At 39.3% G+C, this 26990-nt stretch overlaps 1 protein-coding gene across 2 annotated transcripts in view; it reads right to left on the minus strand.

Annotated features, from left to right (window-relative positions):
- Positions 1-26990, minus strand: part of slc25a21 (solute carrier family 25 member 21) — a 105512-nt gene that overhangs the window by 74043 nt on the left and 4479 nt on the right. The window lies entirely within an intron of this gene.

Raw genomic sequence — 26990 nt, forward strand, 5'->3', positions numbered from 1 at the left:
GGTGAGGCTATCTAACACAGTCAGTGGGATTTATCTGCTGTTATGATCGGACCCACAGCAGACCTGCCTAAACACAGCTTATCTGCCCCCCCGCTGCATCCCAGATCACATCCAGCCGAGGAAAAGGTTTGAAAGAGATGTGCGAACAAGTCTGAATCAGATGATTCAACCTGAAATCCTAGGGGTGGGGAAAAAAATGGATTCACCTACAGTATGTATCATGATTTTTTTTTTAAATTGATTTTTTTAATGCCAGAATCAATATATTTGCTTAATTTGAGACTATGTCAACCAAAACAACCGCAGCTGGACGCTACGAGGAAAAACAGCGGAGGGTCTGCGTGGAGACGACCTGCACCCTCACATTTAAATCCAACGTGGTAAACACTACACATACAGTAAAGTATGGAAACACTTTGTGTTGTATAAAGAGAATGGAGCTGACGGGAGAGCTAGTGACGGACTTGCTGAAGTTAGCAGAAGTATACACGTGTGGCTACGTCCGGTTTTCAAAATAAGGTGTTAAAGGGAACCGTATACACAAAATTCATATATGGAAATAAGATCCATTTGATTATATTCACCAGAAGTATAAAACATTACATATCCCTTATAAATTAAAAAGAAAATACCACTCATTTTTGAGGGAAGTTTTTTTATTCTTAGATTTTTAGGTTTCTTGGAAAAAGGACAATGACTGATATATTTGACTTCAGGACATTTCTGACTACATACATGCTGAAAATCAAACATTTTAATGTATTAATTTCGATATTTTAAGTCCCTACAAGTGTATGAATCAACGTTTTCTCATGGCCTAGTGTTAAAAAAAGTTAACAAAAATCACAATAAATCGTAATATCGAATCACAATACTTGTAGAATCGCAATACATATCGAACCTGCACTCAAGTATCATGATAGTACGGAATCAAGAGATGTGTATATCATCCCAGCCCAAGAAATTACACGAAAAAGCAAAATGTAGACCTGACAAGCACCTCTAATTCTTCATCAAACCCTCCCTCCTTCAAGGCTCCTCCTTGTCCCCCTTCCCTCGCTCAGACCCCCCTAACCTCCCTCCCTGGCTCCATTGCTCCAGGAGATCCTATCATTTCTCCCGCAGACTAGATTTCTTGGGTGACTTCAAAGCTTGTTCACTAAGTGTTTAGAAGAATGCAATGGAAACAGGAAAATAATGTTCTGATTTCTGTAAACTTTATAACATCTGCTTTTGCTTAGTGCTGGTGCAGTGTGAAGCAGGGGGCTCCATACTGCGTGCAGTTTGGGACATTTTTTTCCCACAGTTTAAACGGTATCTCGCACACTGTGCATGAAAAAAAAGTGTGTTGAGTTTAAAGAATAAATTCTTAAATGGTAACAAGAATGACATTAATGAAGCTTTGGTTTTTATGGCGGGCGGTTTCATTTTGTTTTCAGCCACAGTCACAGACCATTTGAAAAGCAGGTGAGGATGAATCCCACAAGAAAGGTAATAGTTTAACCCTCTAAGACCTCATTTCCATCACTGTTTGTATAACCTTCATCTTCTGAGAATTCAGAGGATGCAATGAGTAGATTTCCACGGAGAGGGAAAGGAACCAGGCGAGGCTTTGCTTGCGTCCCAAAAGGCCGGTGAGTAATGTTGCTGGCACCATACAAGCATACACACAGACTAACGCTACCTCCTTGTGTATACACAAGATGACAAGCCGTTTTTAGGGCCAGGCCAGATAACTCCATCACAATCTCCCCCTTGCTAACAGGGCAGCATGACAAGAGCGCCGTGTATACACACACAGCATCCGACTGGCAGCCTCGGGGCTCCTGTCTCCTTTCCCCTAACTCAATCATGCTCGGGTTTCACTCTCGCCCATCCGAGGCTAACTCGCTTCCTCTCTCTATCCCCTCGCACTAACCCCCATCCTTAAAATCCTTAACCCACATCCCACCCATACAGTATCAGTCTTTAGTCCAATATCTATGCATATTAAGAAAAGGCAAGACTTATAGAAAATGCCTTTTCAGATATTTCATCTCCCAAACATCCTATCAGCCTTTACTAGTTTTTGATATTCGTTCAAACAGTTAAAAATAGAAGTAGAGACGGAGGAGAGTGATTTTTGGCAGGATTTTTTCAAGTCTTAGGCCAACGAAGACACAAGAGTGGCTTCAGAGACAGCAGCACCAAATACTGAATCCTCCAAAAGGGAATAATCTTCCCTAAATCACTCTGACACTGCTAAAGAAAAATAAGCGCTGGCAATACACCTTGCACTTCTCCATTTCATTGTTTGGTTGTATATTTTCCATATTCCAGTGAAAGTGCCAAAATACCAAAATCATGAAGTCACGTCGTTCCAGTGCAGCTACAAAGGCGTTTGCCAAGTCTGCAAGGAAACGGTTCAGCTACTTAAAAAAGCAAATGTCAGATTTCGGTGTCAATTAAAGAGCAGGAGCATCTTCCTAGAGGCCTCATTTTGCTCTGATATATAACAATCTAACAGGGAGGAAAGGAATAACCACATCCCCACTGACAGCAGCCTCAATGAACCACAATGCACTGCGGCCAAAAGAGATACAGACCTGTCTTCTTCACAAGCCACACAGACTCCTTAGCCTGACAGTTTTGGCATCCATACACACACACACACACACACACACCAGTCTTTCTCTCAGCACTTTTCATCAGGTGGGCTCATAATGACAGTGTATCGCTATCTTCAACACAAAATACTTTAATGCTGAATGCAAGTTTAGGCAAGCTCTCTGTGAGTTGTCAAAAGACAATTTCAGAAGTGTAGGTAAACTACTAAAAGAAAAAAGGACTATACTGGTGTTTGTGCATGCTCTTTTGGCCAATTCACAACAGATACTTCACTGCTGACAATTGTTTTTGTGAAAACTTGCTTGTCATAGGAAGTCCAGCATCAGTGCTTGAAGTGAAAAAAAAAAAAGTGCCGGTACTCCCCTTATTCACATGTTGGCGTGTGTATCGGCCGGTATCAGCAGTCTCTAAGTTGCAACTTATTCCTATTTATTTATTACTTCTTTAAGCATGTTATACTGTGTCGGTCACAATCAGTTGTGATTTTTATTGCTATATTATTATACTTAGGCTATGCACCTTCTATAGTTGGCATAATGCTCCAATAGTATTCCAACTGGACCATTATAGGGTTAAGTTGGTGTGTATATATAGTGTTAAGACTTGAAGTGCTTTCCTGTGTTATTTGTAGCATCACTCTAGTCTATAATATATTATAGGATGTCTATAGCCTGGAATCAACAGCAGCCAGACAGACAGGCAGGTATGCATGCAGAGCTGGGGTGTGTTCATTCAGGTTTTAGGAGCAGTGTCCCAGTCAGGATGCTCCTACATATTATACAGAGACACAGTGAGAATTTCTACAGTGAATAAAAGATACTAGGAGATATTGGGTTTGGAGGTCCTCCCCCAAGAAAATTTGAAGGTTTTCACTTAAAACTATGCAGTTTTACATCATTTTGGACCATTATTATTACTAATGAAATAATTTCCTATAAATCAAAAGAGCAGAATCAGAAAACGTTTCAATAATGTTTCATTATATTTGTTCACAAATAAAAATAAATTATGACAGTTCACTAATTATTTTACAAAAACGACGAGAGCATTGTATTGATAAATTACAGCACCATGATGTACAATGATGTTGGCTAAAATGGATTGCTATTCTGGGTAATAAAAAAAGTGAACTTGTACAGTATATGTCCTGGAAAGTAAAAAATAGCCTAAGCATTTAAAAAAAAACTTTAATTTAGCCGGCAACGTGAACTGGAAGCACTAAATTGACCATCGTAGGTGTGGAGTTGTCGGTCTGTGAACCTATCCCAGGTGTCTCTTGCCCAATGCAGACTGCCCCCTAAACAGGATAAGCAGTATATCAATGAATGAATGTGCTTAAACATGCACAAACACTGATATTCTGTATTCAACAAGAACTACAACGACGTAGAATAATGGACAGAGTGACACTGGGTTCAGTATCTGGTGATTACATTTTACAGTATAGTTCAATAATCTGTTGCTTCCAGACCAGACCACTGGAGGTACTCAGAGGTTAACTCAAGCTGAACTAGGCCACAAGTTGTCAGGCATGTGTGCCTGTGTGAGGTTGAACATGTGCTGGGTCCACCCTGTTCGACCCTGCTCTGTTCTCTGTTAGCCAAGACTTCACACATCTACTTGTAGAAACTGTGACAATGCCATGTTGTTTACAGCATTGTTGTACTGCACGTGTTGAAGGGTTAATGACTAGCAGATGCAGCGTCAGGTTTGTTTCTAGGATGAGGAACTAACAGGGTGACGGTGTTAAACACAGGACATGTTCGGAGGGTCAAGTAGGTTGCGTTGTCAGACTTAGTGCAACATGCCAGGCGCTGAGTACGAGAGCCAATGTGGGATATACACATGTGTTCACTTGGCTCTGGTGCAGTCACCTGTACTGTATAACTGTGTTATATTCATATAGTATGTGCACTGGTCAAGGCACGCACCAGTGCATAGCTGGCAGGCTTTACCGGTCTAACTGCTTCTTAAACTAATTTCCTCACTTTTTTCTTTCCTCTCTTTCAAAATATTCCTGCAGCAGGAAAAACAGCAAATGAGGATAAATAAACGTGAGACAAAAACAAATTAACATGAGCAACACTGAGGGGAAGCAACACACTATGCTGACCTAGGGAGTTCACACACAAGCAGATATAGACTGACAGACGTATACCAAAGGCGGTTTCGGATGGCTCTATGCATTGGTTTGGATTTTAAGTTGAAGTTCAGTTTACTCGTCGTGAAGAGTACCACTCAGCCGGAGAAAAATTGTTGTATAATGTCTTCTGTGGCTTTTGAGGGAGTGCTTCATGTCAGAACTCCCCCACCCCCCAGATAATGTAATTTTGGGCTTAGAGAAAAGCAGGGCTGCAACTAACCATTATTTTCATTGTTGATTAATCTGTTGATTATTTTCTTGATTAATGGATTAGTTGTTTGGTCTATAAAATGGTGAAAAATGTGGATCAGTGTTTCCCAAAGTCCAAGATGACGTCCTCAAATGTCTTGTTTTGTCTACAACTCAAATATATTCAGTTTATTGTCATAGAAGAGTAAAGAAACTAGAAAATATTCACATTAAAGAAGCTGGAATTGGAGAATTTTGACTTTTTTTCTTAAAAAATTACTCAAACCGATTTATCGATTATTAAAATAGTTGGCGATTAATTTAATAATTGATAACTAATCTATTAATCGTTGCAGCTCTAAAGACTAGTACAAACTTATAGCAAGTCTGCATCACAAAGTGGGGGTCTGGAGTTTGGAAAATAAGGGCATTTACCAGACAAAAATGCATTTGTGTTTATTGTAATATGAGTTTCTGACTTGTAACCAGTGTGGATCAATCTGGAAAGCTTCGATATATCCAACGTGGCCTGACAACCAAACAAATACGGACTCACATCAGTGAAATATCGTTGTTCAATGTGACTAAATCCAAATTTATGGTGTTATATTGTCAATCTACAATTCTCACACGAGCGACTTGGTGAGCATACAACCTGCTTCATGACATGACCACTATCTCTACTATTCATTCTATATGACGCGTCCTGAACGCTTGCGAGTCACCCAACTTTAAGCAAGTACCATACTGAATCACTGGAGTGACCCTTTGAGATTTGATCTCATCTACAGTATGTGTTTCAACCAGTGATTGATTAAATCTGGCTTTCAAAAAGTCAGGAAAACCTAATAAATGTGCATGATTCTAAGGAGAAAACCTTGCACATTAACTGCTCAGAGTTTATATCTTATTGCAGAAGAAAGAGCACTGTTAATGTTAACTAATACCTGCAGAAGTTACCTTGAATTATAGTTATATTGAGTGAAAGTTCTACATTCCAATGAGTGAAATCTGAAATATAAGCAAGAGGAGAGTGAACCTGATGTGGTTTCTAGAGGAAAGCACATGCAGTGACACTTCCCCTAATGGCCATCTTTTGCAGTTGACCATGTCTGTCAGGCTGCAGGGGAGGAGTTTAAGAGCTGCTAATCTTCCCTGGTCAAGACTCGCTAGGTAAACATTAATTTCATGGCCAGTTGGACTCAGGTTGTGTCTCATCTAATTGGCCTGGAGGGAGAAAAGTGACATCTTCCTTCTCCAATGGCTCCTTCTGTCACCCACAGTTCCTCTCTCCAAACCTCTCCATCCAGGTCCAGCCATTTGTTTCCTGCCCCAGACGCCCACTACCATGATAAATGGGCCCAAGCTCCATTCAATTACGCCCAAAGTGCGAAGACGCAGGAACAATGGAAACTGGCCTCAGCCGTGCGGTGCAGACCCTCAGCATTCTTCGCAACAATTTAGTCTAATTAGCATCAACTCCTGCCCCATCCATCATACTCCTCAAGAAACATAAACAAACTGTCAGCTCTAGCGTAACAAACAGATCGCCCAGCTACTTAGCACAAATTATTCTTACATGAAACGCAGCTTCTCAGGCAACCTTCCCCCCCTTCAGGCCATCTGGGGAAACGGAGAGCTATTAAAATTGAAGACATATGTTTCAGTCAAGTTCAACTCTCCAGAGTGCCACGGTGGACACGGTGACAGTTTCCTCTGCTGGCTGGGCTCTGATGGGCTGGGGCTGCAGCACTGACTGGATGGGGTGTGGTGACCGCGATCACTGTGCGTGTTGGTATACAAAAAACAAAAGTGCAAGCATGTCACATTTGTGTGTGTTCGTATAAGATGTATATGCATGCATGTGCACTTGTATAGGCATTACAAAAACTTAATTTTAGGCCTGTCTTTGCATTTAAAGGATGACTCCATGTATTTGCCAAGTGATAAATGATCCTTTGACATGATTTTCTGACCCAAAATGAAGATGTGTTGAAATGTATATGTCAATTACCATATACATCAGGAGCTAACAATAATGCTTCAAGACAAACAAAGTGATGATGGTTTTGACATTTTTAACCGAATAATCTTCTTCTAAACAATGATAACAACTAGGGATGTCACAATAACCTATATTTCTGTACCAAGTCGATGCCACAATTCTGAAAACGAGACAGTAACAGCTAACATTAACTAGCTCTCATCCTGCCGATTTCCACACGGAAGGTACCACATTACATCATGATGCGTTCAGGCTCTTTTAAATAAATTAATATTATATATAATAGAAATTAATATTGGGCGAAAAGTCAAACATTATCATGATGTAATCTTGTAAAATGTAGTTTTCGGTGAGAAACTTGAATGAATCCAGTTGTTTGAAGGAGGTGTTCTCACAGCAATATAAAATAGATAATAGAGGGGGAATTATGACCTGATTAAAAAACAGTATGCAAACGGTAATGAAGGATTGTATGTTGAAGTACATGGGATTTATTGTTTTACTTTTGTTTTGTACTGTACTCTTGAATTGGTATCGAGAATCGTAGAATTTCACTGGTGGTGGTATCAACTACTAAATTTCTGGTATCATGAGCCTAATAATAACAATGATTTAGCTCCAGATAAAAGATTGTGACTTTGTTTAAATGAAGCAAAGTATTTCTCAGTTAATCCGACTTTTTTTTTTGTTGATCTATCTGTATACTGTATATTCCAATGTCACTTGAGTCACTAAATGCATTTCCATCCACCTGTTATTATGGGCAGTTTCAACTTACACATTAAAAAAAAACTAAGAAGAAACACTGGAAATTCAGAAAAAAAAAATCCAAAAAATATTGTAAAAAAAGTAATTACACTTGGCTGAGATGGAAACATTGGTGTATCAATAAAAAAATTTAAACATGTGGATGGAAAAAACTACTTTCATGTCTAAAAAATCATTTTACTGTCACATCTTTCCGGCTTTGATATCTCTGAATAATGCTTAAAAAAATATCACGTCATCATGGAGAGGATTTTCCAAGTCAGTATCCCTTTAAATGCCAAATACAGTACATGCCCGGGATTTTCCTGCCTTCAGCAACAACAATCATTATGAAGGAGCGAATAATGAGAATTTAAATTACCTGGCAGCCATTGTAGGCACAGACTAAACAATCAACACTTAACAAAACTAAACACTTTTTGATCCCATTTCAGGCTTTGGGTTTGATTGAGGTTTAAGAGCCTGTCTGACCCACCCAGGAAATGCGGTAACAAAATTTAAAAACATTCTTTCTGCTGTAAAAATCCCATTCAAGACATGCTGTGGCTGCATTAAACTACAATTTAGCAGATTTTTCTCACACTTATCTTGGTGTTTATAATCAGTATTGAGGCCTCTATGATAAACAGCTATAAATATAGTAGCTAATGAATTCAGAATTATAAAAAACGTCTTGTAAGAATGAAAACGGGGCATTAAAAAACCCACAGCACACTGCTGATTGGTGTAAATTGGACTAAGTTATAAAGCAAGCTTGTTTTAGAGTGACCATGTGCCGTACTGGAGCTCCACCAACTCTCCACTCAAGAAAAAAACTCCTCCCGCTCTACACGTACCATGCTTAATTTGTCAATTTTCCATTTCCTTTTTGATGTTCTGCAGAGTGTGAAATGCTTCACTAATTATCTAGGAAGTTTGGCAGGCAAGGCTTGTTGTTTTTAGAGAGCTGATGGCAAGCCTCACTCATCCCGGCGAAGGAGGAACTGTGCAAACTCAACAATGACAAATAAGCCAGACCTCCCCCCGCCTCTCTGTTAACAGCTAAGAACGTTCAACAAAATAACAAAAATCGAGCTAAACGAAACGTCAGCACCAGCGCTCATTTTTCTTTCCTTCCTTTAAATGTAGTTATTCCACATTAAACACACCACAGTGTGGAGGGGAAAGTCTCAAACCCAAACCATAGGAGTTGAGAGAGGCTTTGACGGGCAGATTGCAGAGGAGTTGGCCGCCTGAGCCAAGGTGAGAGTGGAGGGTTATTCTAATCAAGCTTAATTCCCTCCAAACCTCAAAATGATGTCATCCAGTGTTTGCTCATTAGAGATTCTTGTCAGGAGGCCAACACTAATTTTCATTCAGACGTGACTGCTTCTTCTTCTCTTTCTTTTCACATGATCTACGCTACATGAAATTATGGAAGGGAGGGGATCGGCTTCACTAGAATGACTAATAAATGGATTAACTTTGTCATATAGTCAGCTCACTGTGCCTCAGATGAAATGGCGCTTGATTCACCTACACGCAAAAACGCCCATTCCCCTCTCGCTTTCCCACAAAGCTCAATTTTTCATGTATGGGGGTTTTAATGCGGAGCTTTCTGCCCCGTTTCTTTCCTGATGGGCGTCACTCACAAGGCGTTAAGCTTCTGAACTGCTCTCTGGCCCGACCTGTCAGTACTGTGACTCGGCTCGCAGAGTGATCCGCAGATCGAATGCACGAATGGATCAGGAGGAGGGACGGATAGTGCCAGAGCTCTCTGGTGCTTTCTCTTTTTTCTCTCTTTCTGTCCTCTCTTGCCACTCCCAAATCTTTCTGCTCTCTCGTTTTTCATCTACTCTCCTCTGCTTGTCTTTCGTATGGACTCTTTTCTATGAACACATCAGTTTGTCTGCACTCTTTGTAGCGAGGCGGGCACAGCATCGATGGGCAAACAAGGTAGACCCTGTACTTTCTTATACCCTTTAAATCACGTTACCATAAATGTGCACTCACTGACATCTTAACAATCCCAACTAGGCCTGCAACTAATGATTAATGTAATTATCGAGTAGTCTGCCAACGATTTTGTTGAAACGTTTGGTCTATAAATGACCAAAACTCACGTTACTATCATAGGAGACTCAGAAAACCAGCGAATATTCACATTTTAGAAGCTGAAACCAGTGAAGTCCAGTGACCTTCTAAGTGATTAATCAACTAATCATTTCAGCTGTTTTCTGAACTAGAAATACACTTATCTCTCTTAAAAAACTCATGCGGGGCGATAACCTTCCTTAGGGTCGTGTCTAGAAGGTAACCCACAAGTTGCGAAATATACTTCCATTTTGGCTGTTTAAGTGATTTTTACTGATAATTATATAGGTTTTTATTGTGTGGGTTTGTCGGTGGTGTGATGCCACCTGCATCTGAGCCAACATCAAGGGTCACAATGGAAATAAGTCTGGAACTTTATTGTGTTAACACTGACACTTTGCAATCGTTCTCCTTCTCCTAAATGTCAACTAAACTAAGATTTTTCCTTTCTCTCTGGCACTGTATATTTCCTTGTGTAAAATACAATGACTGAACTTGTTTGAATGGTAGTGAATAGGGGGGGATAGCTTTGAATGGAAACTTGAAAAATGTAAAAAGGATTACAGTACAGGTTAATAATCTGCCAAAATACAATCAAGCCACAGGACCCACATTTGCTTTTCACATTCACATGTCCTCATTAGGTTTCAATTTTGTTGTACTGCCAGCTTATTACATAGTGCAATGAGCTGGCAGTGTTATGTGGGTTGTGCATGTTTATTGGTCCACACAAACATTTTCAAGCCGCCTTAAAGAGACGGCAGAAAACTAACATTTGGGGCCTCAACTACCAACAAACTCCCTCCCTCCTTGATCCACTATATTGCTTACAGTGTGATGAAGCTGACTAAAGGATTTCATGCACACAAGCACGCCTAACCGACTCCAGTAAATCACTCCCTCTACTGACGGCGGTGGGAGAGCTGCTGCGTTTCAGGTGCTGTTCATCTGGCAGAAGTTTCAGAGGCCTGCCTCCGGAGAAAGAAAACAAACCCTGATCCGCTTCCCCATGAACGGCTCCCCGCGAGCCAGCCAGCGGCCTCAAGGAGGCTGTCCAGCCGCTCCGGCCCCTCGGACCAGGATGTTTGGGTTAGAAAATGACTTTCCTACTCCCTCAGCCCCTTTCTCTAATTGCCCCGAAGGTAATTACCTTGTCTCCTTTCCACTTAAGAAAAGCCAAGAGCTGTAGTGTTATTGTATCACATAGAAAGTTTGCTAAAATTAGCATATTTTTATAATCATTATTAGAGTTAGAAAAATAAATGTATTAAATCAGAAAGTAGGTGATGTAAATATCAATGATCTATTAAAATAAAGTCTACCGACATCTTGTGGTCTAATAACTTACATTCTCCTGTTTATCCAGCAGCTTACTGAAGAACTACAATTAAATAATCCTATAGAAAAATTTACCTAACAAAACATTTCCTCAAGTAATCACAATAAAAACAACATCTGCAAAACCGCAAAGGCCTGTGCATGATCACTCAAGACGTGGAAAAAAAAACATACCATCAATTTAAAGTAAATTTTGAATATGATGGAGGGGGGGGGTCATAATCGCAGAGGCCTGAGTGTGTCATTCTGCCGTCCTCCGGCTGGGGACTGATAGATTGGTGCAGAGTGCACAGTCTCCCTTGGGTACGATATATCAGGCTGCAACGCTCCAAGTACCATTATGAAACACACCCGAGAGTACCGCAATTCAGGAAAGACCAGAACACCAATGGAGCTCTCAAAAGATTTCCTCTTGTGCGGTATAGGCAAGGATGGAGGAAACATTTTTGACTGATAATTCCCCTCTAGCCGTTACACGTGCAAACCTGGAAAACACAAATTCAGACTGTAAAAAAAAAATACACAGGAAAAAAAGCAGATCACCTGCTCTGATACACCAGACTAGAGACTTGTGCCATGCCTTGAAAAGAGACTCGGCTACAGTTATTGTTGGATTGACGTTCTCCTTTTGAAGACGTTAACATCAATGCCTTGCTATGGAAACAGCTGGCCGCCTGTGTGTTCCCCCAAAGCTTCTGGGGGATTCTTCGAATCGAGAAAGCATCTGTCAGAGCCTCTGATTACAGAGCGGCCCAGCTGAGCGCTCGCCCTGTCGGACCGCTGATAACTTAACCCTCCTCCGTCCCGTTTCTCGGCTCTCCTCCCCTCTGTACCTGCTTCAAACGCTGCTGGGCCGGCGCCCTGTGTGGTCTCCGTTCTACTAAAACGCATCCCAGTGTGGACTCTTGTCTTTAAAACTCACACAGGCCATAGAAAACACAGCCTGTGTTATATCTGAGTCATGATTTGGATCGCGATGTGGGATGAAACAATCTCAAGAATCAGTGTGCTGAATGAAAGCTTGGAGGCCTTTCAGAATAAATACGTACTGGTAATATTAACATTTCCAATGATACCTGCAGCAAACTAAACACAGATGTGAGGGGATTATCTCATATTTTCAGAGCTGTATGTCTCGGTTAAGTGAAATAATTTGTGCATACATGTGAAAGGATCAGCAGAGTTATCCATCTTTATATTACCTTAAAATCCATGAACTCCACTAAGCTGCTTTGCTGCTAAAAGTGCCGCTGGGAACTCTTAACTCCATACATTACTGAGGCGGATTAAAAAGCACCAATGTGGCTCTCTTCTGCCCTCTAGTCACTCTGTCTGAGTCATCATATTCACAAAATACTTGGATCAGATTCTCCTCTTAAGGCAAAACACTTTAATCCTCATTAAATAGCTGTGCAGAAAATTAATGCCAAACCAGATAAATTTAGACCATATTGCATCATTGTGCAGCCTTGCAGAGAGATGAACATTAACACACTAACACACTGCTCTTTTCCACAACCTGGCAGCTTCCTCCACATCTCCATCCCTCGCTAACTAAAAAGAGAGCTGGTGCATTACCTCGCTCTCGCCGTTTCTTTATAAGCTCTTTCCAGACGGTGACATTTGCGTCTGCTTTGATTTCGCTGCAGGACTCTTTGATTTCAAAATGATAATGAAATGGTAAACAAATTCCTAACATGACCTTTCATTCAGTTTTGTTTCTCATTATCAAATTTTCCCTCGTCCTCTGCCAGCGTCCTTCTCTTAAGTATGTCATCCTCCAACCACTCAAGATCAGAAATAATACAAAGTGTCTATAAATTTGAACTTCCCTAATTAAAGCCTTGCCCCGGGACATGCTCTCCCATGGCCACCAGGCACGGGATATTTCCTCTCAAACGACACAAATTGGCCCATGAGCACAACAAATTACATTATGATTACTGCACTGGCCCAAATGCTGTTCATCTTGATAGAGTTAACCCAAAGTGGGCAGGCCTGTCTCCCAACTACAGAGCTAAAAGGGGAGAAAGAATTACAGTTTTTGGCCGGGGCTTACTGTAAAAACCTGTGTTATAAATTTCCAGCTCATCCAGAGAATCACAGGGCGCACACAATGCACACATCCGCACACACACACACGGAAACAGCCATGTAATTCGGGGTTTTTAGTTTGTCCGGTTTTGTTTTTGTTTTTTTGACAGTACTTATTATGTTTATTTATATTTCAGCGCTTACAGCAGGAGCACAGAGGGGTTGTAATTACTGTATCTGAACTCTTGAATCGTGTATCATATTCTGTTGAAATAACATGAGGTTTGCCTCGGCCTTGACTTTTTTTTGTGAAGATTTTCCTGAAACAAACAAAAACTATTAAACAAGAGATCAAGAACCGGTGAGCCTGAAAAATCAGCATTAGGAAGGCATCCAGTGGTTACTTGTACCGCCGTGCAGCAGGCACATATGTCTGACCTACTACCAACTGTGGCTATGAGCTACAGGGCACGAGGTTAAATGCCCAATTCGAGACTTTTCAACACACATGTCAGTGCTCATGAGGAACAAGGTGGAAGAGGAAAAACAGAGCAGCTGAGTTGAAATTTTTAACAAGTACTTTTTTGCCATTTTCTTTTCTGCAATTCATATCTACTGTTATTCTAAAACACTGAACGCAGCAACGTCCAATCAAAGATATACTAAAAACTAGGGCTGAGACTATTCACCTATCTCCCGATTCAATACTATCACGACACTTGGGTGGCGATTTGATATGTATTGCAATTTTTAAGTATTGTGATTCGATATTACAATTTATTGCGATTTTTCTTCTTCTTAGCTCCATTCTCTTTATACATCCATGGTCAGCTCCATCAGGGCCGTTTTATTTTATATTTAACATAAATGTCAGTATATGGGTGCTCTACAGTTGTAGCGCCGGCCGATTTGACCACGGAGATGCGAGTGACGGCTGGCTTGACCGCACGTTACTGCAATTCGATAACGTTTCCTGTCCATGAATGAGTTAGCATGCAGCTTTAGCCATGATGTCTAGCTCTGCTTTTCCTTCAATGTGTGAAACCCAAAGTGTTTCCATTCTTTACTGTATGTGTAGTGTTTATCACTTTGGATTTAAAATGTGAGGGTGCAGGTCGTATCCATACAGACCCTCCGCCGTTTTCTACTTTGTTGTTTCGGCTCGCTGCGGTTTGTTTTGGTTGACGGATACGGAGTGGATATGACATCACGTTACTCAGAATACAACAATAAAAGCAGTAACTCCCTTCTACCTCCGCATAGACTCAAATTAAGCAAATCGATCATTTCTGGCATTAAAAGAAAATGATTTTAAAATCGTAAAAAAAAAATACATAGGTGAATCATTTTTTTTCCCACCCCTACTAAAAATCCCACAGTGAGATAAGAACGCTGGATGACAGACAGTAGCTCTCCAGAGGAAGCGCTTGTTCCTACTGTGACTTAATTAGGAGGTTCAAGACAGAGCCGGGCTCAAAAATATACCCTGAAAACATAATCCAGACGCATGCAGAACACACACACACACACACACACACACACACACACACTTACTTAAAATACATCCATTTCCTTGGATGCATGTGCACGCATGTCTCGCACAAACACATGCAATTATGTCCAATTTCCCGGCACAAACTTGTCACTCGGATGCACACGCACGCAAAAACAAACAAACAAACACGTACACTTGACCACTCCGTGGCATGATAAACATGGACGATGCACGCACACACACACGGCCATTTCCTTTTGCACGAATACATAACCCAGATGCATGCAAAAATACACACAGTCCATTCGCACAACTGTAAACTTTCAATTTTCTTACAGGGTCACTCTCTCTTTGCTCCTTGACTACTTAGTCTAAGTGCTCAATTAAGCATAGCTTGTTTAGCTGATTTCCCTCCCAGTTTTATTATTGTTGCCATGTGCTTCACTATGTATGCCTTCACTTTTCACTTTGACTGCCATGGGATTTTTTGAGTGATCTCAGCGCTTACTTTACAGCTGTCCTCTTCCCTGTTCCGCATGCTTCTTTGTGCTGAATTACCCTTGACACACACGTAATAATGACTCGTACTACCGTGATGCTGACTAGTAAAGTGTCATGTGGTGAAAAGGTGCAGAAGACCTTTGTGATCACTTTGTTAGCAGTGTGAAATCATTCAATAATGTGATGAAATGCTCTCTAAAATCAGCTCCACTGTGCTTCCTGAAGCGCAATGTCCTGGTTTTAATAATTGGTACCTCTAAATAGAAGGCACTGATCCAGAGAATGCCTCCCATGTTGAGCAATCATAATTATCTGACTGAATTTGCTCTTACCATAACAGTATAATTATTATTATTATTCTGGGAACTCGCTCGATGTATGATAAATGTCCTGTGTGTGTTGCCATGCGTGACAATGATATTCACCATAAGCTGTTATAAAAACAAAGTAGCTCTGACTAGCTAAGTCAACTGTAAATTAACTTTATAAACGCTGCTTGTATTAATGCCCTAAACCATCATCAAATCACTATTCGTACGGACTATAAACGGTTAAAATTAACTTGTTTTAACGCCCACAAATCATTCTTATGAAAACTATTTCAAGTTAACCATTAATTAACTTTATCGATCCCTGTCCTTTTGCAATATCTATTAGTGCGAATAGGCTAATAAGTGATCGGTGGGACATTATGTTACATCATTCTCATGTGATGACTCCATTTGTACAATCCACATATCACATTTTTAACACCAACCATTAAGCGTTTCTTCCCACGATTGGTAGATCATATTTTTTTATGTAAATCCACATGGCGTACTGTGTTTATAGCTACTGTTTGGTGGAAAAAATTATATTCAACTAGACCCACTTGTTTCCAATTAAATCAAACATTTATTGAACATTTGTAAGCCTATTAGCGTTTTAATGACAAATTATGGATGCAGTAATGTAATATTATATGTCGGTGGAGGCAGATGGGAGCCCACCCGGAGCCTGGTTCTGCCCAAAGTTTCTAACCCATTAAAAGGGAAGTTTTATTCTTGCCACTGTTGCACCAAGTGCATGCTCATGGGGGATCTCTTGTTGGGTCTCTGTAAATTATAGGGCTGACATGAATGCTTCGAAGCTTCGACCATTGCCATGATAATCAACCTCCAAATCAGTTTTTGAATGATTCGTTTTTAAATTGTTTTTTAGTTTTTATATACAAGTATGTAATAATAATGTATAAATCCCAAAATAGCCCATGAAATAAGGAATAATCCCACAACATTGTTAATTATTCATATTCATTATTAATAATAATAGTTATTCTCAGATAGATATCGCTGTTTGTCGTGTGTAGACGTGCATGTGTGCAGTAGTGCGACAGCAGCACTGAAATGGGGGAGATGGAGACAGATATAGCCTACAGAAGAACATGTCAGCCTGTCGACACGCTGCGAAGCTTCGAATATTTTTCACCGAAGTTTCGAAGCCCAAAAATGGTAGAGTACGGTCTAGACCCGCTCTATATGAAAAAAGGTCTTGAAATAACCTGTATTATGATTTGACGCTATATAAAAAATAATATGAATTGAATATGTTATGCAATAATGTCATTAATGATGCAGGAGTGCGTCACCTAAAACCCAATAACCCACTGGACTCCCTGACTAACAGCAGCTGATTCAGAAGTCACTGCCGTGCACGCCGCCTCTTTCTTGGCTGCTCTTAGCTTAAGTTCAGCCGTGCGCGTCCCCGTGCGAGCTCGAGCAAGTACAATCCGGTAATTGTGCGTTGCGTCTTGGCTGGACTCATTTCTTACATGGTCTCTGTCTGCGGTAACAGCAGAACAGAGGAGTTCCCCTCCCCGACAACTGGCCTCCTCCGGTCCCCCCAACCTCCGCCAGTGAACCGTTTTCATAAATCATGTCATTAAGATAACGTCGGGAGCGCGACTGGGGCTCATACATCACATCAGGCCCTCACTGAGCTGGGACATGTTTTTATTTCTGTCAGTGCGTCAACGTATCTAATTATAGCCTACAGAGTACCTGCATTAAAACAAGATTAAAAATGTAATTTGCTCTATTTTTCTTTGGCCTAACATGTCGCAACTTACAATACAGACCATTTAAAAAGCCACACTGTGGTTGTGGAATATTTTCTACAGTGCATTTTGTTTATCAGGCATGTTACACAATTTTTACACTTCAGAGACTATTTCAGCTACAATGCCTCGCTGTGTATTTGAAGATTCTTTGTTTGTTCCAACATGTGACAGAGACAGATCTCAGTCCGAGCCTTTTCTTGTAATTTCAGTGAAAATTGATGGCGCTTGTCAAATCAGGATGAGTCACACATGCAGCCTAAAGCCTGTAAGAGGCCTCACCTGCAGACACAGCTGAAACTGAAAGTCCAATAAGATTTTCGTGCATGTTTTTCATTTTGCAGCTGGCATTACATGAGATAAAATTCAGATTTAATAGATAAATCATGTCATATGCAGTCTTGATGTTGGCTGTAATGGGTTTGCTTTAAATAGGCCCAAACAAAAATATGTTTAGATTGTTTTTGAAGTAACTTTGAAATACTTTTTGGAACTTGGCTTAACAGACACTGCTGATTTAACAGGCAGCCATTAGGGACTTCTTGTTTGACTTTATCCGACCTGGATGACTGAGAATCTTCGTAGGCATATTGCTGTCAAAACGCAGTCATTAGCTACGCTGATTGTAGCGCAGGAAGTTGGCCAAATGGCACACGACCGCCTGCACCCAGAGCATGAGCTGAGGAACATCTGTCCCTGACGAATAGTAACAGTAATACACCCCTGGGCTCGGTAATAATGTGTGTGTTTAGTGCCAAAGGTGGAAGAAGTACTCACATCTTTTACTTAAGTAAAAGCAGCAACACCACCATGTAGAAATACTCTGTTACAAGTTAAAGTCCTGCATTCAAAAATTCACTTAAGGACAAAAGTATTAGCATGAAAATATACTTTAAGTATTAAAAGTACTCATTATGCAAAATGGCTCATTTCAGAATAATGTATTATATTATTGGATTATAATAATTGTTGCATTAAAGTGTTCATTATTTTAATGTTGCAGCTGGTAAATGTGGAACTAATTTTAACTAATTCATATACTGCTGGGTAGTTTAATCTATAATAATACGTAATCATTTATTAGTTGATTATATTTTGTTTTAAAGATCTGAATCTTGAAAGTAACTACAGCTTTTAAATTGATGTAAAGGAGTAAAAAATACAATATTTCCCTATGAAAGGTAGTTGAGTAGAAGTATAGCGGGAAATGGAAATACCTAAGTAAAGTACAAGTACCTCAAAATTGTTGAGTACTTGATTAAATATACTTAGTTACTTTTCACCACTGTTTAGTGCACATTAGTAGTGACTAACTTCAGGCATTTCTGCCTCAGAGATGTTAAACTTCCAGGTTTTGCTCGGATATTTTTTATAAAATTAATTATAATAGTATTTTGAGCCCAAGGAAAAGTATCCCCATCATGATAAAATAGAAATTCATTTGAATTAATGAATAATTCACTCATTTAAAATACCTTCTTAACCAATGAGAAATTGTGCAAAAGCATTCATTATTTTATCATTTTAGTGCCAGTTAACCTTTTGGGGTTTATACGATCTATTTTGGGATGCCAGAGATTTGCAGTGCATTAATTAGACTACCATTAGACTTAATGCCTGTTTGCATTTAACTAATTTCTTATGACATTGTGATTATTCACATTTACCGAGGACGGTAATTAGTGGACGGAGATAATAAATCTTTTGTGTTTGTTTTAGGAATGTTGTAAGTTCTCCATATTAAATGAGGGGTTACTTTCATTATTACCTGTACACCCTGCAGCATGCAATTTATTCATAAAGACACATCACGAGAAATTCACTCAAATTAATGTCTGAGATCGCGTCTATTATTTATCGGTAAGAAAACATGTTTACACGCATGTCAAAAAATGCTGCCTTGATGGTAAATCTGCCTCGTTCTGAAACCAACACGTATGAAGAGACGCACTGAGAACAAAAGACAGATGTGTCCGGTTAAGTAGCCATCCTTCAGCACCATCATGGCTCATTTTAACCAAGCCATCCACGACCCCCATGCATGGACATCTGTCTGTCAAGGATGGAACAGAAAAATGTAAATGGGTGCTATTTAATGCGAGCCAAAGCACACATTAAATATGAAGGACGTGAGCCTCTGCATGCCCTCCCAGACTGAGGGGGAAAAAAAAAAAAAAAGATGGGAGGCAGCAGGAGCTGATTTAGAGGAACAGGCCAAGAAGCACCCAATCCAGAATCAACATTACTTCAAACATGAGGTCATCTAAACATCTGTCTACAACATGTCCACCGGGAGTTCAATCAAAGCCCCGCTGAAACATGTACAATTGTTTCTGGAAATAAATATTAGGGCTAATTCGGCTGTGATTGGTGCAGCCACTCGGGAATCATTGCTAACTGGTACACACACACACACACACACACACACACACACACACACACACACACACACACACACACACACACACACACACACACACACACACATACACAGTTTGACTTTATTTATTTGATTCCGCGCTCTCCTCTCTTCCTCCTCTCCTTCATTTAGGCTAAGTGGCTTTATTTGTTCTTTCCCGACTGATTTCAGGTTCGCTGTTTAAAACCAATTAAATGAGGAGAGCTGCGGTGCAGTCTGAAGGAGGCTCTGACAGTCTAGAGGGACCGCTGCAGTAATCACACGCCGGCCGTCTGTCTCATGTCGTCACAGTCCATTTGCTGGAGACGGATCGATTTACTCATGGAGTTTTAAAAAAATGCATCTACCGAGGAAATAACAAAGGACTTAGAGAAAACATTACAGCAGCGAGCATGTAACTAGATAGATTTGCAGTTTCTACTTTAAAAACTTGGTTCACTGTGCATTTAATCATGATGACATTGTTATTTTAATGACGTTTTTCTGCCCCTACTTCCATATTTGAATTGACTTTTTTCAGATAAGAGAACATATATTCCATTGAGTATTTTTTTACATATACTTGTAAAATGCCTCCTCTGCAGAGCACACATGCATCTCTACTGTTTCCCTGTATCCAAAAGTTATGACTGAAACCACTAAAAAAGGTGTAACATCCCTTTACCTTGAAAAGAGATACAGTATGCATCTACTACCCCCTTGTGGACAAAATGAGAATGAACGTTAAGGTATGAACTCAGTTACCCATCATGCACACATCTGCACAGCAGAATAAAATGTTCCTCATTACAACCATCCTTAATTTGTTTAAAAATCTCTGATTTCAACTTCTTACATGACTATGACAATAAACTGAATATCTTTGAGTTGTGGACAAAACAAGACATTTGAGGACATCATCTTGGGCTTTGGAAAACACTGATCAACATTTTCATCATTTTCTGACATTTTATATAGCAAACATCTAACCGATTAATCAAGAAAATAACCAACAGATTAATCATTGATCAACAATGAAAATAATCGTTAGTTACAGCTGTAATTGCGACTCCCCATCGCAGGTGTGAGAGGTATAGAAGTTACAACTTTTTCAAGGCCCAAAGAGACAAAATTTTCCAATATATTGACAAGAAAAGCAAAGATTGGAAATAATGCATTACTGGAGGGGTCTTGATCCCCAGGTTGAAATCACTGACATAAGACAAAGAAAAGCAAATCCTCACAATTGAGAAACTGGAACTAGAGAATGTTTAAAATGTCAATGCCAGAAAGTAAATTTCTGTCGATCAACTAATTGATTAGTCAACTAATCATTTCAGCTCTAAAACATGCACACTAAGGGCGTAAGAAAATATCAAAAATAGCGAGTATCACGATATTATGTTTTGTGATACTGTATCGATTCTCAAAAACATTACCTATTTTTTATTAATAGTTTACAAGCAAAGATTAACTCAATATTTTATTTCATTTGCAAAGATATGCGCCCTCTCAATGTAGTGCTATGATGGTGGATGTTACAGGGACTGTGATAAATGCAAATGCAGATCACACTGATCGGATTGAACATTGGTGTTTGTCATACTATGACAGTTTAACTAAAATTAGGATTTAAAAAATTGCAATATATTGCCTTGAGTGTCAGGAATTAACTTTTTTGTCCACCTGCCACTGTGGCTGGTGGATACCAAAACCTACTATTGTTTTTTTGGCTGGTGAGTGAAGTAAATCTAGGAGCCACTTGCACATTTTACCAGCATTTCGCTGGTGACTGGTACAGTATATTGAAGCGTAACCCCTTTATCATGATACGTATCGTACTGCCAGATTTTTGCCAATATACAACTCTAATGCACATAGAAATATGTGTACTAATATCACAAAATCAGCATACTGTATTCCAACAGGCGTTCACCACAGAGGTAAATAAATAACTGCTGCCAGCTTGCACCCCTTAATTCACACTTAATTTATAGGCTCTATGACTGGCTCGCACATAAGTTAACAGCGGTCTGTCTCCATCCTCATTAACGGTGAATCAGGATGAAAAAATAACCCCTGGAGGGGAGGTCATTCTGCTCAGGGTTAAAACCTCGGTCCCATCATTCTCGGTGAGGACAGACGAGAGCCCCTCAGCCTCCGGTTGGAGGTTCAGGACAGGAGGTTGTCAGACTCAGGGGGCTCGTGAGGTGTGAACAGGGGGGACAAGCAACAATACCCGAGTACATATGACACCTCATCTCTCATAAAAACATCACCTGAGACAACATGCACCCCTAGTCCTTCATAATTAGTTGACAGCATGAGAAGAAGTGTTCATTGCTAATTTTAAAGTCATTACATTACACACTATATAAAAGCTGACAAGTTCATACGACCAACACACATAGATCCAGCATTCATTAGCTGATCAGGGTCCTCACTGTATACTAGTAATGGCAATGCAGCCATCTTTGCAGAGCTCAAAAATAAAAAAAATATGAAAGCAAAAAAGGTGCCCTCTTGGCATTAAAATCTGTTCTTTTATCCAAAAGCCAAAACACTGCGCTTTCTACTGTTGAAAGCCACTGTTAGCTCGTTCTTAAATAAACCATTGTATGTGAGCAAAGCATGGAAGTAAATGAGGTAAATGTCAGACTTTTGGAACCAAAATCATTCCGCTGTAAAGCACCTGGAATATGCTGCAAACCCTGTTTAGAGAAGCTTTGAAATTGTGGGATTTTTTGGGAGCAGTAAAAAGATTACACCATTAACTTTAACAGCATGAGAGAGGACTGACCTAGCACTGGGTGTCATACACATTTCCACTGACTATAACATAGATTATAAGTAGATAATGACACTTAAGGATTGAAACGTTCATTGCAGTGATATAGGATCTCTACCAGCCTCTATCAGTAGCCACTGGAACTGCAAAAACAATGACAACCCCTTACCCCCTGAACAGCAGACTGCAACTATCAGTCATATTTTCCTAATAGACACAAGTAAGCAAGCTAAAGAGCAGAGATCCAAAATAGATGTAGTAGATGGTAGTATAAGAAACAGAGGTTGTGTCCGAAATTCCATACTAACATGTTATTTAGTAACAGTAAAACATTTTTAGTATGTTCGAAACCTTAATATGAAACCAATAGTACGTGAATTGGATATTATTTCCGGTGAAATATTACACTATGCACCGCTGGACAGAATGGCCACATGAATATCCCACAATGCAATGTCGTAGCGACGACAGTGTTCATAACAGACGGTGAGCGGACAGTTCTGTAACGTCAATAACGCTTCAACTGAAGTGTAAGTAAGATTCACTTTGCTAGCTAGCTGTGATATAGTTTTTAAATCAGTTCAGACTTTGATTCTCACAAATCGTTGTTTCGGTCACATGAGGTTGGCACGGGTTACCATGGTTACACGTCTCCAACCGGCAAGGAGGCTCTTGGTAAGTGACGACCGAAATTACTGCTTAGTGCGTCTGAAAAGATACATACTACTGTTTATTCACACATAAGTATGTTGAATGATAGTACTAATCGACGCAGTGAGAGTAAATGTTTTGGGCTTCACGACTGTAAATCAGTTGGTAGATGGAGAGAAAAGGGTTGGCCACAAGTCGAGTTGGGAAAGACATTTGTTAAGCATTTGTTGAGTCATTTTTATTGATAACAGTAATTTTGTGCGATGGCGATATAAAAATGCCCATGCCCTGTTAAACCATATCACTAACAAGACTCCTTTGAAGAGGCCCACGTGCAAAGTATATTTCTGGCATCTCTAAAGTAAAGATTTACATTGTATTATTGTGATTTCTGTATAAGAAAACAATATATCCCAAAGCTAGAAAGACTTGGCTAAAGACTCTGGACACTGTGGACAGGAAATAAAAAAAGAACAGTGCTGAGCACAGCAACACCACCGGGAATAAAAACACAAGGAAATGGTTTCCTTATCGTTCACAGCTGTTGGCTTATTCAGCTGGAGATAAAAACAAAAACTGACACTATACAGAGACAGTCTACACTGATAATCCTTTCACAGTCCTGCTTGTTTGATAACTTTGTATTGTTCACAATAGGTGAGATAAAAAGAAACAAAATTGAACATGTAACGCTTGACTGCAAAACTGGCGCTCCACAAACAAGCAGCAGCAGCAAGGTTGATGAGCCGAACATGATGAGTCAGCAAGTATGAGCTGCTTAATTTAGTGTATGAAATAAGAACTGAAATATTAAACTATATGTAAGCTATAAAATTAATTGTCACAAAAGCAGTAAGATGCTTTTATGAATAAAAAAAAACTTTATTTTATATCTTCAGCAGTGGTGGAAGAAGTATTCAGATCCTTTACCTCAGTAAAGTAGAAATACCATAGTCTAAAAATACTCCATTCCAAGTAAAAGTCCTGAATTCAAAATGTTACTTAAGTAAAAGTACTTAAGTATTATCAGCAAAACGTACTTAATGTATCAAAAGTATTCATTATACAGAATGGCTCCTTTCACAAGGTCATATTAATATTATATTATTCTGTTTTTATCACTAACGAATTAATGGAAGAGCATTTTAATGTTGTAGTTTGTCAATGTGGAGCCAATTCTATATGCTTTGGATATTACTAGGTAGATTAGTAGCCTAGTATAATACTGTATCATACCATATTATCATATATTTTTTTATGAAAAAAGTATCTAGTAACTATAAGTGTCAAATAAATGTAGAAGAGTAAAAAATACAATATTTGCCTCTGAGATGTAGAAGAAGTATAAAGTAGCATAAAATGGGAATACTCAAGTATTAAGTGCAAGTATCTCAAATTTGTACTTAAGAACAGTTCTTGAGTAAATGTACTTAGTTATAGTCCATCACTGACTCTCGTTGCAGATTGTAAAATATGAATACAAGCCTTTTACTTAGCAGCCGCATCATGTGAATGCATCTCATTCATTCCACAAATACACACATAACCACAATCCTCTACTGCACATGCAGAGTAACAGACAACTGAGACTACATAACAGTAGCGGTCTATGAAAAGGAAATGATTCATTCACCCTCACATCAGCAGAAAGTACAAGCCAAACACTTCTTATAATGCCTTGCCGGTGTAACCACTTATTTTAACCTTGCTCAAAGATTTGAGGATTGTAAAATGATTAACTACCGAGTCCGACCTTGACTTTGGTTTTGTCTTTACACAATGTGTGTGACAAAAGAGATAATTCACTTTCCTTTCATGCAATCGCGTTCCTCCTACTGTTGGCATTTTCTGAAACACTGCAGCTGATAAATCTTTAATATGGGGCTTCCAAGGCAGAGCAGACAGACTAAGATTTAACATGCAATTCTTCCCAAATCACAATTCAGTCCATGACTACTTCAATCTGCAGGATATTTACCTGTGTAGTAATTGTGCGTTTGAAAAAAGCCGTTGGGATTTCTGTCCATTTGTGATGTCACAAATATACAATATTTAGACCATTACAAGGTTTTAAATATAAACATTCTAAATGTGTCCCAGTTTATTTCCTGTTGCAGTGTATGTAAATAACATCAGCTGACAGGCAGTAAACATGGACCCAAACTGTTGCCTAGTAATGCAATTCCATTGCAATTCCTTTGAAATGCACTAAAACGGAGCGTTTCAGGCAGAGGGTGAATACAGGCATATTCAGGCCGACAGTATGAGGAAAACAAAGGGTTTTTTGAACATTGCAGCATGTAAACATGTTCGGGTAGAAACACAAAATACAAGTATGAATCTGAAAATGAGCATGATATGGGACCTTTAAGCAATATTTCAAGAAAAAGGTTCATTCCTCCTTTTTTTCATCTCTGACGTCCAATACATGTGACTTCCTTTAAAAGACAGCCTCCTCTGTAAATAACTAGGCGTAGGGTGAAGACTGTTGGTGGGGTTCCCCCTCCCAGCATCTCTTATCAAAGTTAAACAGCCTGTATAGTCTGGTCTTCACTAACCCTAACCCTGCGAACACGAGTTGTCAACGTGTCTGCAGTGTTATGTAATCTCACTAGAGATCACACTGTGAAGCGGAACGGATGAAGTTCATACACAAGTGAAGGTTGAAAAAGTAAAAGTAGAGCAAATATGCGAGAGGGTTGACTTCTGCTCACTTCCTGGTTAGACACATGGAGGTTATATGCCTCAATAAATCTGGACCTTGATATCGGTACAAGTTTGGTTAGACACCAAAGCCTCATCTGTTAAAACAATGATTACATAAGAGGAACGAAACTGAGGCTATAGTTTAAACACACTCAACTGGTTTCCTGTCAGTCTGAAGGGGTTTTAATCATTTATTTCAGGTTTTTCGAACATGATGAGTCAGCAAGTATGAGATACTTAATTTAGTGTATGAAATAAGAACTGAAATATTAAACAATATGTAAGCTATAAAATTCATTGTCACAAAAGCAGTAAGAGGCTTTTATGAATCAAAAACACTTTATTTTATATCGTCAGCAGTGGTGGAAGAAGTATTCAGATCCTTTACCTCAGTAAAAGTAGAAATACCATAGTCTAAAAATACTCCATTGCAAGTAAAAGTCCTGAATTCAAAATGTTACTTAAGTAAAAGTACTTAAGTATTATCAGCAAAACATACTTAATGTATCAAAAGTATTCATTATACAGAATGGCTCCTTTCACAAGGTTATATTAATATTATATTATTCTGTTTTTATCACTAACGAATTAATGGAAGAGCATTTTAATGTTGTAGTTTGTCAATGTGGAGCCAATTCTATATGCTTTGGATATTACTAGGTAGATTAGTAGCCTGGTATAATACTGTATCATACCATATTAGCATATATTCTTTAATGTAAAAAGTATCTAGTAACTACCGAGTCCGACCTTGACTTTGGTTTTGTCTTTACACAATGTGTGTGACAAAAGAGATAATTCACTTTCCTTTCATGCAATCGAGCTCCTCCTACTGTTGGCATTTTCTGAAACACTGCAGCTGATAAATCTTTAATATGGGGCTTCCAAGGCAGAGCAGACAGAATAAGATTTAACATGCAATTCTTCCCAAATCACAATTCAGTCCATGACTACTTCAATCTGCAGGATATTTTTCCACTAACTTCTAATGCTACACACAGATTTAAGATAACCTACAGGTTCTATGATGATGGCTAACGATATAAAGCCTACTAAATGCCACTATGCATAAGGTTGATTGACACATTAAATCAGTAACTCCATTATGAAAAACACTTCAGAAGTCAACGATATCCTGCCAGATAGCCTATAGGACTAAAATCAGTGTGAATCTCAAAGCTAAACTCTCATTAAGCTCA

This window comes from Sebastes fasciatus, chromosome 15 (assembly GCF_043250625.1).
Source record: "Sebastes fasciatus isolate fSebFas1 chromosome 15, fSebFas1.pri, whole genome shotgun sequence".
Taxonomy (NCBI): domain Eukaryota; kingdom Metazoa; phylum Chordata; class Actinopteri; order Perciformes; family Sebastidae; genus Sebastes; species Sebastes fasciatus.